Source organism: Canis lupus, chromosome 1 (genome assembly GCF_011100685.1).
Source record: "Canis lupus familiaris isolate Mischka breed German Shepherd chromosome 1, alternate assembly UU_Cfam_GSD_1.0, whole genome shotgun sequence".
Lineage (NCBI taxonomy): Eukaryota > Metazoa > Chordata > Mammalia > Carnivora > Canidae > Canis > Canis lupus.
In genome coordinates, this window is record NC_049222.1 from 23,074,486 (window position 1) to 23,087,339 (window position 12,854).

A 12,854-nucleotide genomic window follows, 5' to 3' on the forward strand; every position below is an offset into this window, starting at 1 on the left:
CATGGAGATGAAAGACAAGTACTTTGTAAAATATAAAATACTGATGAAAGAAACTGAGGAAGGACAACACAAACAAATGAAAAGATATTCCATGTTCGTGGATTGGAAGAAAAAATATTATTAAAATGTCCATGACACCCAAAGCAATCTACAGATTTAATGCAATCTCTACCAAAATTCCAACAACAGGAAGGCCTGTTAAGCAAATGCCTTTGGCTGGAGTCCTGATCCCAGGGTCCTGGGATTGAGCTGGCATTGGACTCCCTACTTAGTGGGAACCTGCTTCTCCTCCCGCTGCAGCTCCTCCTGCCTGTTTTCTCACTCTCAAATAAACAAATAAATCTTTAAAAAAAATACCAACAACATATTTCACAGGACTAGAACAAATAACACTAAAATTTGCATGAAACCACACAAGACCTTGCTTGAATAGCCCAAGTAATCTTGAGAAAGAAAAAACAAAACTGGAAGTATCACAATCCCAGATTTCAAGACTTACTACAAAGTTCTAGTAATCAAAACATTAGAGTACTGACACAAAAATAGTCACATAGATCAATGGAAGAGAATAGGGACCCCAGAAACAAACCCACAACTACACGGTCATCCTATCACAAAGGGGGCAAGAACATACAATGGGGAAAAGACAGTATCTTCAATAAGTGGTGCGGGAAAGCTAGACAGCCAAATGCAAAAGAATGAAACTGGATCATCTTCTTATAACATACACAGCAATAAACTAAAAGTGGATTAAAGACCTAAATAAGATACCTGAAACCATTAAACTCCTAGAAAAAAAAATAAGCAGTAATTTTTCTGACATCGACCACAGAAACATTTCTCTAGATATGTCTCCTCAGCCAAGGAAACAAAAGCAAAAGTATACTACAGAGGCTACACCAAAATAAAAATCTTTTTCACAGTGAAGGAAACGACTGACAAAACAGAAAGACAACTTAGTGAATGGGAGAAGATATTTGCAAACATTATATTAGATACGGTTAGTAACCAAAATATATAAAGAACTTATACAACTCAACACCAAAGAGACAATCCAATTAAAAAATGGGCAGAGAACCTGAAGCGACATTTCTCTAAAGAAGACATACGGATAGATGGTCAACAGACGCATGAAAAAATGTTCAACATCAAAAATCATCAGTGAAATGCAAATGAAAATCACAATGAGATATGACCTTTTACCTCACCAAATGGCTATAATCAAAGAGACAAGAAATAATAAGTGTTGACAAGGACGTAGAGAGAAAAGGAACCCTCATGCGCTGTTGGAGGGAATGTAAATTGATACAGCTGTGGAAAACAGAGTGGAATTTCCCTAAAAAATTAAGAATAGAAACACCCTATGACCTAGTAATCCACTATTGGGTATTTAACCAAAGAAAACAAAAACAATAATTTGAAAAGATATATGCACCCCTAGGTTTGTTGCAGCATTGTTCGTAGTAGCCAAGATACGGAAGCGGAAGCAAGAGAAGTGTCCATCAGTAGATTAACAGAAAAAGAGGTACATGTATACAGTGGAATATTACTTAGCCATAAAAAGAATGAGATCTTGTCATTTGTAACAACATGTATACATCTAGAGGGCAGTATGCTGAGTGAAATAAGTCAAACAGAGAAACAGATGCCATATGATTTCACTCATATGTGGAATAGAAGGAACAAAGGAACCAAGAGGAAAAAAAAAAAAAACAGACTCAAATGCAGAGAAGAAACAGTTTCTAGAGAGAAGGTAGATATGGAGATGAGTGAAATAGATAAAGGGGATTAAGAGGTACAAACTTAAAAAAAAACTTAAAAGAGGTACAAACTTCTAGTTACAAAATAAATAATTCATGGAGATGAAAAATACAGCATAGGGAATACAGTCAATAAGGTGGTAGTAAAGCTGGGGACAGGTGGTGACTGTACTCACTGTGGTGAGCGCTGAGCAACGTACAGAATTGGTGAATCACTACATTGTACGCTTAAAACTAATAATACCATATATTAATTATACTACAGTAAAGTAGTTTCAGGATCCAGCTCTATTACATTATCAGCTATGTAATATTAGTTACCTGCCTAACCTCCCTGAACTTCAATTTTAGTTATTTGGCATTTCTTTAAGGCTTGCATTTTTTTAAATTTATTTATTCATGAGAAACACAGGGAGAGAGAGACAGAGAGAGAGAGAGAGAGAGAGAGACAGAGGCAGAGACACAGGCAGAGGGAGAAGCAAGCTCCGTGCAGGGAGCCCAACGTGGGACTTGATCCCAGGACCCCAGGATCATGCCCTGGGCCAAAGGCAGGTGCTAAATCCCTGAGCCCCCCAAGGATCCCCTAAGGCCTACATTTTTATTGCCATAAGTGATGTGAATGTTTCGATTGCCATTATGGTCAGTTGCTACCGGCAGACAACCCTTCTACTGTGGTTTAAAATATAGGGGCTGCTTGTCTCATATAGGGATAGACAAGTGGGTAAGATAGTTAAGCATGTCACGGATGACCCAGGACCTTTCTGGGTTCTTTCACCACCATCACTGTTGACATTGTCATGATATCAAGATGTTTTTTCCTAGACAAATAATATGTGGCTTAGTGACATGATAAATACTACACAGCCTTAAGAATGAACCATTTATAAATATAAGCAACAAAAATCTCATACGAAGAATGTTGAGCAGAGAAGCCAGATACAAAAAAAAACACTTCACGCTTGATTCCATTCATATTATGCCCCCAAATGGACAAAACTAATTTATGTTCTTAAAAGTCAGGATAATGCTTATCCGTGGGGAGGTAGTAACTGAATGGGAGCATGGTGGGGGCGCTTTCTGGATGCTGACAGTACTGTTTGTTGATCTGGGTGCTGGTAGTGTGCACCTGATCCATTCATGAAAAATCTCTCACTTATTATATATGTTACACTGAAGGCACTGACTCATTTTTCCTTTTAAAAGGGAGAACACCATGCCACAAGGGAAAATGATGAGATATCCCTGCCTGCCCTACTCTTGTTTTCTGAGAAGACTAACCTAGCAACTTCTATTTATATTTCGTTAGCCATTCCATGATATTTGGTCATCTCCGGCCTCAAAGGAGCCTGAGGAAAGGATGTTTTAACTGGGCACAAGACCACCTTAAATAAAACAAGGGTTCTACTAACAAAGAGAGCAAAAAAGGAGTCAACTACGGTATTATATAAGGTATTACGTAAAAGACATGGTACCAGGCCTGCACAGAACATGTTAGTTTATCCAAATATGATCCTTCATAAAAAGTAAAATCCCACCTCATCTTTGAACTTTTCCTTTTTTTAAAATATTTTATTATTTATTCATGAGAGACACAGAGAGAGAGGCGGAGACACAGCCAGAGGGAGAAGCAGGCTCCATGCAGGGAGTCTAATGAGGTACTCGATCCCAGGACCCAGGGTCATGCCCTGAGCCAAAGGCAGGTGCTCAACCACTGAGCTACCCAGGTGTCCCTGAACTCTGTCTTACATTGTTTCATTCATAGGAATATCCCATATTTTCTCTTTTCCTGCAAACAGTATATTCATTGACTTTTGGAAGTTGGAAAAAAAAATCATCAATCAGGTGGCCCAGGTTTCACAAAAAATTCTGAAACCCAAGTGTGATACACAGTTGCACATATCACAGCTGGTTCCTGTTCACCCTTCTAGATCCAGCATAGCTGGACACGTCTGTAGCTATCACTTGCTAGCCTCAAATTTTACCTGAATTTTACCTTCTTCCAACTGTTGTCTTTAGAATCAATCCTATGTTATCTACCGTAAACACAAGATATTATTTAAATCTCTTGGACTCTTTTACAGCTTAAGTTAGGCACATATAAGGACAAGAAGTAAGGAAGTGTTAACGATGTATTTTACTTTTGTCACGATGTTTATATTCTTGAAATATTTATACATTGGAAAACAGAAAAGGAAAAGAAGTAAATAGATATGTTGCACACAAGCGGGACACAATGGCAAATTATGTAGTGTGTGAAAGGAAGGAAATTTACAAATCTCAGGAGAGAAAAGCGCATCTTTTGGAATCCACATCCGAATTCATTCACACACAAACACACACAGCAACTGTGACATCAGAGGGCAACATTTCTCAGTCTCCTAGAACATTGAATTACTTCACGTATGTTGCAGTGACATATTGTTTCACCCTCGTGAAGTGCTAAATGAAAGGTAAATGTATAATAAGAATTTGTATTTGTATAACTCACTTTCAGTTGACTAATTCCCTCTTCACACTGCTCATCTTTTGATCTTCACAATCCATATTAAAGTCACGTTCCCATTTACAACTTAAGCAACTGAGGCTTAGAGAAATAAGAGACTTGCCCAAAGTTATATACCTACATGTGAATGAGAGAAGACTTACAGTTTCAAATCTGGTCCTCTCTCTCCCCACCTCACCAATTCTTGACCCACTGGTAAAGACTATTTCCTTGAATTGAAAACTTCCAGGATTTACAATCATGAAATGGGCAAAAGACATGAACAGGAATCTCACAGAGGAAGACATAGACATGGCCAACATGCACATGAGAAAATGCTCCTCATCACTTGCCATCAGGGAAATACACATCAGAAGCACCATGAGATCCTACCTCACCCCAGTGAGAATGGGGAAAATTAACAAGGCAGGAAACCACAAATGCTAGAGAGGATGTGGAGCAAGGGGAACCCTCCTGCACTGTTGGTGGGAATGTGAACTGGTGCAGCCACTCTGGAAAACTGTGTGGAGGTTCCTCAAAGAGTGAAAAACAGATCTGCCCTATGACCCAGCAATTGCACTGTTGGGGATTTACCCCAAAGATACAGATGTTGAAACTCCGGGATACCTGCACCCCGATGTTTCTAGCAGCAATGTCCACAATAGCCAAACTGTGGAAAGAGCCTCGGTGTCCATTGAAAGATGATGGATAAAGAAGATGTGGTCTATGTATACAGTGGGATATTCTTCAGCCATGAGAAATAATGAATACTCACCATTTGCTTTGATGTGGATGGAACTGGAGGGTATGATGCTGAGTGAAGTAATTCAATTGGAGAAGGACAGACATTATATGGTCTCATTCATTTGGGGAATATAAAAAATAGTGAAAGGGAATAAAGGGGAAAGGAGAGAAAATGAGTGGGAAATATCAGAAAGGGAGACAGAACATGAGAGGCTCCTAACTCTGGGAAATGAACTAGGGGTGGTGGAAGGGGAGGTGGGTGGGGGGTGGGGGTGACTGGGTGACGGGCACTGAGGGGGGCACTTGATGGGATGAGCACTGGGTGTTCTTCTATATGTTGGCAAATTGAACACCAATAAAAAATAAATTTATAAAAAAATAAATAAAACTTTTAGGATTTATACACCATTTAGGGGAAAAGAGTGGCTTTGTCCACTTTTTACAAGTTAGGAATATGATAGTAATGGAAAGAAGAAACATTTTCAGGTTCAGTGGTATGGCTAAGGGCTCAAAGCAATACATTTGCAATGAGCCTGAGATTTCTAATCTGTGCGCTGTAGCTAGCAGAAGAGGGGAAATTCATCATGTCACTCACCTTCAATGAACCGCTTCAATTTTCTCAAGGAGCAAGCCAAGGAGACAAAAATCACGTACTTGTGATTGATACATTGGATTCAGAGCTGATCACTTTTTTCTAGATTGCTCTCCTAGGCTCACTCACTGCATTAAGGCAAAGATCTTTGACCTCATTCTGGCACGTTAGTCTGTAGGCTAACAAGTATTGGGATAAACCAAAGTCTTTGAATCTATGAACTTTTCATTTACTGAATATTCTTTGAAGCCATGAGTATGGGTCCTGAAGTGTTCTACATGCTGAGAATACATGAAAGAAAAAAAAAAAAAAAAGACCAACACCGTAGGCCTGGTGGTGCTTACATCCCTAGAGAAGAGACAAGTGAAACGTACAAAAATCTGTCACAGGGATCATGACTGTAATAGTGATAGGTCATAAGTCAAGAGAGAAGAATGTCCTCTGTCTAGAAGCCCACAGGACGCAGAAGATACTCTCCAAAGAATGATCCATGAGGCCATGTGGGAAGAGGGAAAATGGAATGAATAGTAATCAACTGTAAGAAAGTAGAAGGACAAGAGGTCTCAACGAGATCTGTGAACAGTTGGTGTAGAAATAAATAGAAGAGGGAAAATCCTTGTGGATTAAGGATTGTTATTTAAGATTTTTTTTGTAACTTTATTTTGATAGAATTTCAAACTTAATATAAAAATTGCAAAAATAGTCCATATGTCCTTTACCCAGATTCATCACTTGTTTACATTTTGTCCATTGGCTCTATTATTTCTCTCCTTGTGTATGTATTTGTAGGTATATTTTTCTGAAACAGTTGAGGATAAATTGGGTATTGTATCTCCTTTACCTCTTAAATCCTAGTGAGCACTGTGTGATGTATGGAATAGTTGAATCGCTGTATTAGACCCCTGAAACTAATATAACACTGGGTATTAACTAACTGGAATTAAAATTAAAACTTTACAAGCTAAAAATAAAGAGGAAAAACGCTGGAGAATTATGTTATTAAACATTACGTTTTTACATGATCTCAAGTGCATTGCATTTCTTCAGGTATCAAAACGTCCACGAAGGGGCCATGCACCTAGTAGAGCCTGAACAGAGGTCCTCCCGTGGGTGAGTTCAGGCGACTGATGGGTTTATATGAGTCATAGGACGATTAAGGTTGCCAGAGATGCTGGCAGTGATGGTGACACAAAGACTGAACCAAAAATAAAGTCCTCAGTAGCATAAATTAGGGGGCTTTCAGGTGATCTGGAGTACATTAGGTAATCAGTGGTACAGCGAGGTGACACATATCACTGGGAAGGAAGAATTATTAGACAGCCAAGGAAAAAGTGTAGCCTGTAGCTAAAAGTGCTCTAGGACCATCCCTAGATCTCCGTGCATGTATGAGGTGGGAACCCGGACCACCTCCTTTACAGAACACTGAAAAGGAAGCAGAGTCTTTGAGGAAAAAAAAACAAAAACAAAAAACAAAAAACAAAAAACCAACAACAAGTATGCTAAGGTAAGGAGTTTAAGGCAGTGGCGAATCTGTCTGAGGTTGAACATGGTTACCCGGGCATAGAGGAAGGAGGCCCACTGTGACAGGAAGAATCAGAGGAGGCAAAGCACGAACAGTAGAATGAACGTATGGCTTCATGACCTTGTACCAGCATCAGGGCACAGGACAAAAAGATCATGGTGCCTGGTTCTGAGGTCCCAGGACCTCACGCTGTTTGGTCCACTGAGGACCACTGAGGTCCTATCAGAAGGGTACCTGCACCCACTGTGGATAAAGGTACAGGAGAGCCATCCTGAGCTTCAGGATCCCAGAGTCCTCCTGACTGGTAAGAAGCACACCACACTTTTTTTTTTTTTTTTTTTTTTGAGGCCAACATTATCTTTATGCCTTATACTGGCGAGTAAACATGTCTGCCTTTGCAGAAGAGAGTCCCTGTCTCAACCTTCAAAGGCTGTTCATTAAATATTCTTGAAACAATAGTCTGGGCCAAAGGGCAGTCGGTGCCTCTGCTGACAAGATGTGCAGAAGCCCAAGGGACTCTTGGAGAATTGTCTTCAGTGTTGGCTTGTGACCTCTTCTCCAGGCTCAAGGATGCCTGAGAAACCGACCTCGGGTTTAATCCCCCCCAACACTAACTCAAGGGATTTATAAATGCGCGGTGTCTAAATGAGAATCTAGCTGAGGTGACGAGATATCAATCTAAGCACAAGTACCTCATTCTCCCAACCAAAAATGAATAGCTGGCAATCAAGAGAACAGCTGCACTGGAGACTGAGTTCTAGTCGTGCAGCCGGAAGGAGATGCTTCTTCCCAAGACAGCATAGCCCGAGACCCAGGAACTGATGGTCTGATCTCACTCAAATTTGTCTTTTTGTGACCACACGTGCCCCAAGTCTGCAGCAGCTGGTAGATTGCGAAGCCATGAGTCACAGTCATGACACCATCCCTGCCTGCTGCTATCGTGCTAGACCCCGCCTTTCTCGGAACACTTTCTTAAAGCTGTGAGCAGCCTGATGCACGGCGACAGTTGTCGATCTGCTGGTGAGCACAGTGGGCACTGCCCTTGGTGCACGCTAGAACCCTAACAGCTCACATCCAGGCAGTGCCTATTACGCACGGTCTTCAGTGCACAATCCTCTTCTCTAACTAAGGAACAGATGCCCAGTCTTCAGCTCTGTTGGAGGAAACAATTTGCCCACCTGTGGGGGACTAGAGAGGGGACGTAACAAGTAACCTACTTCTCATACAGGCCACCTACCGACCCTCCTGTTGCCATTCCCGTCTGTATTACCACATCAGGTGCATACCTGTGCCATCTGAGCCCTTGTGGATTCATCTCCTAGGGGTCCTGTTCCATTAGTGTAGGCGTCTGCTCTCTAATGTCTGCTCTCAGGTATGATTTGTTATTTACACTATGTTACTATTGTCCACTGTAATTTTCTTGGTCTTAGTGGATTTTTCTCTTCTACTTTGAAATAAATAAAATCTTAAAAGCCACTGTTATTTCAGTAGGGTTTGAGAGATTGCAAAAGTAAGCACATATATTCAATTGATCGCTATGCCACAAGCCCTCAGAAAAATGTTGAATCTTCCAATTGTTGAATCCTTAAACCACCAAGGCCAGCTTTATTATTGAAAATACACTCAGACAGGACCTCTAGAACGTTATCCTCCACCTAGTTTGACAATTCTGATTCAATAGATATTTATTATAAGTCTTACGCAGTCTAGAGAAAGGATAATTTATGTAGACTTCATCTGTAGCAATATTTTACCATTTTCTTAATAATTACCCATGACATATATTTTTGAAGTCAGGTTTATTTAGGGATAATTTACATACTATGAAGTTCAACCATTTTAAGTATAGATTACAAAGAGTTTTCACAAATGTGTACAGTCATTAAACCTCCACCAAAATCAAGATGTAGAATGTTTCATTACCCAAAAGAGTTCCTTCATGTTCTCCTGTAAACTATTGTCTTACGTTGTCTCCAGACCTGAGCAACCATGACCTGTCCCTATGAATTCATCTTTTTAAGACTGTCATACAAATGAAATTCTACTGTGTGTTGCTTTCTGTTTTCTGGCTTCTTTTACTCAGCATACTACTTTCGAGATTCAGTTACGATATTCAATGTATAAATAGTTCAGTCTTTTTGTTGTTGTTGTTACTGAGAAGTAACCCATTGCACTGGTGCAATACATTTTTTTTATCCAGAAAGTTACAGAATTTATGTTTTTAGTATATACAAGACTGCATGGCCTTATTCTTTTTAATTCCAGTATAGTTAACATATATTGGTTTCACGTGTATAATACAGTGATTCAACAATTCCATTCATTATTCAGTCCTCATCATTCCTTAATGCCCAGTCCCTATATCTCCCATCCTCCTACCTCACCTCCCTACTGATGACTATTAGTTTGTTCTTTATAGTTAAGAGTCTGTTTCTCGGTTTCTCTATCTCTCTCTCTTTTTCTTTACTCATTTGTTTTGTTTCTTAAATGCAATACAATAACTATTCACAATTGATGGATATTGAGTTGTTTCTAGTTTGGGGCAACTATAGGTAAAATTGCTACAAAATTCATATATAGGTTCCACGTACATATAAATGTACATTTCTATTGAGTATTTCCAGATTATATATAAGTGATTTATTAAATTTTAAAGAAATTACCCAACTATTTGCTAAAATGGCTATATCATTTTGAATTTGCGCCAGCAATTTATGAGAGCTCCAGATGTTCCATATGCCTTTGTCAATTTTTTTTTCTCACCGTATTGCACTGCTAGAAATACAGCAAATATTGAATAGAATGGAGACAACAGAAACACTTCCCTGGTTCTCAATCTTAAAAGCAAAAACTTTCAGTCTTTCACTGTCAGGTGAAAGGTGGTTTTTAGGATATCCTTTGAGTGAGAAAGTTCCCTTACATTTGTATGTTGCTGAGAGTGATCATAAATCGGTGTTTAATTTTGTCAATTTCTTTAAGCATCTGTTGAGATGATCACATGTGTACATGTATATTTACTTTGTGGATATAAGTGAAATCCACTGATTTTCAAAAATTGATACCAACTTTGTATTCCTGTTATAAATACCACATGGTCATGATGTATTAACTTTTTTATATGTTGCTGGATTTTAATTGATAATATATTATAAAGGATTTTTGTTTGCATCTAGGCTTGTGAGCAAAGATCTTCTGTGGATTTATTTTTTTAAGCTTTTTTTTTTTTTTTTTGATAGAGAGAATGAGAGCAAGAAGGAGGGGCAGAGGGAGAGACAGCCTTAAGCAGACTCCACGCTGAGCAAGGAGCCTAATGCGGAGCCCAATCTCATAATCCTGAGTCCATAACCTAAGCCAAAACCTAGAGCTAGATGTTCAACTGACTGTGCCACTCAGGCACCCTGTTCTGTGAATTTCTGTTCTTGTAATGTGTTTGACGGGTTTGGAGTTAAAAAATGTTTCTTCTCTTCTGTTTTCTGGAAGAGTTTGGATAAAACTGTATTATTTTCCCCTGAAATGTTTGGTTTAATTTGGTAGTGAAGCCATCTGGGCCTGGAGTTTTCTATGTAGGAAGAGTTTTAACTACATTTCTATAATAGCTTCTTTCTTTTTGAATGAGCTTTAGAAATTTGTGTCTTTCAAGTAATTCAACCATTTCATCTCTATCACAATTTTTATTGACAGAAAGTTATTAATAGTATCTTCTTCATATATATTTTCTGTAGGTTCTGTGTTGTTTCCTCTTACAGATAAATTGTATCTCTCCCACTTCCCACTTTTCGATTTTGATTGTTCTGCCTAGAGGTTCATCAACTCATCAATCATTTCAAAAAGCAAGTTTTTTTTTATTTCATTAATTTAAAAATTCCTATTCAGTTTAAAATGTTACTGATTTCTGATTACATATTTCCTTCTTTCTTCACTCTTTGAATTAACTTTCTCTAGTTTAAGGTGCTACCTGAACAATTAATTTTAGACTTTAAGATTTTTAATAAGTATAAAATTCCTCTAAACTGGCTTTCACCATATATATATTCCACAAATTTTAATGTTTTGCATTTCATTTGTATTCAAAATATTTTTATTTTGATCCATGGGCTAAGTCGAAACGTTATGTTTAACTTCCAAATTCTTGAGGGCTTTTCAAGGATCTTTCTATTACTATTTTCAATTTTAACTTCATTGTAAGCATAAAACATATTTATATGATTTTTTGAAATTGGTGAGATTTTTGTTATGGTCTAAAATATGGTCTATTTCGGTGAATGTTCCCTGTGCATTTGAGAAGATGCAATTCTGTTATTGTGTGGAGTGTCATATAAAGGCCATTTATCAAATTTGTCTGACAGTATTGTTCATGTCTTTTATACTTAATGATTTTCTATTTGTTCCCTCAGCTACTGAGAAAGCAATATTGAAGTCTCCAACTATAGTCGTGGAGTTTTTTTTCTTTCAGATTTCCTTTTCTTTATGTATTTTGAAGTACTCTAAAGCATGTTTGTTGTCTGCATACCTATTTAAGACAGTTATGTATTTTTTGATACATGGATACTTTACACATTATTCCTCTTTAACCCAAATAATGTTTCTTATTTTGAAACCTATTTCAGTGATATTAATAAGACATTTCCACTTTATTTAACATTTACAAAGTAGATCTTTTTTCTATTCTTTTACTTTTAATTTAATTATGTCTTTAAAGTGTTGGAGACTCTTTTAATACTGTAGAATTGTCTTGCATTTCTATCTAATCTGACAATCTTTGCCTTTTATTTGCGGTTTTGGCTATTTACAGTTAATGTAATTATTGCTATCTTTTGATTTAAATTTCTGATCTTGCTTGTTGCTTTGTTCTACCTACCCTCGCTTTCCTTTTTTCCTGACTTGTTTTAGTTTTGGGGTCTTGATTTTTTGTTTGTTTATTTAGATGATTCTAATATTGGAATTATTACTTTAGTGGTTGCTCTAGAGTTTACAATGCAATTGTAACTCATCAAAATCTACCTTCAAATAGCACTCTACCTCTTCACATATATTAAAATATTTTAATAGTGTACTCTTTTATTTTGTGCTACTGGATACACACATTTTACCCTGACATTTATTATAAATCACACAACACAATGTTACATTTTTTTGGCTTTAAATACTCAACTTTTCAAAAGATTAAAAATAAAGAATCTACATGTCTTATTCTCATAGCTACCATTCTCTGTACTCTATTTCTTTTATACTTCTATTTCAGGTTCAAATTTCCATCTGGTACCATACTTTTTCTTCCTGAAGGCCTTCCTTTTTAAATATTTCTTTTAGTGTAGGTATGCTGGAATTAAATCTTAGATTTTAATTGTTTCAGAATATCTTTGTCTTTATTGTTAAGGATATCCTGAACAAAAGTGGAAATTTTGATCTGTATTAGATACACAAAGTATCATCAAATTTAAGAGCCTTAAAAGGCCCTTAAAATCCTCTATGACAGTGGTTGTCAGGCATTTCATGTCAGTAGAATGCTAGAATTTGTGAAAACATGCTTGAAAGGAATAAGAAGTGAACAGGAATTTTAAAAATCAAGCTTAGAAACAATGAATGAATCTTTGAAAGTTATTATGCTATTTATTACTTACTCTTTATCGCTGGTTAGCTATTTATATTAAACTGTTTACCACCCTAAGTATTCCATTTTAAATACTGAAAAGGCAAAGTGGTCACACGTTCCAATAAACACAAATTCTACCTTGGACTATGACTTCACACTGA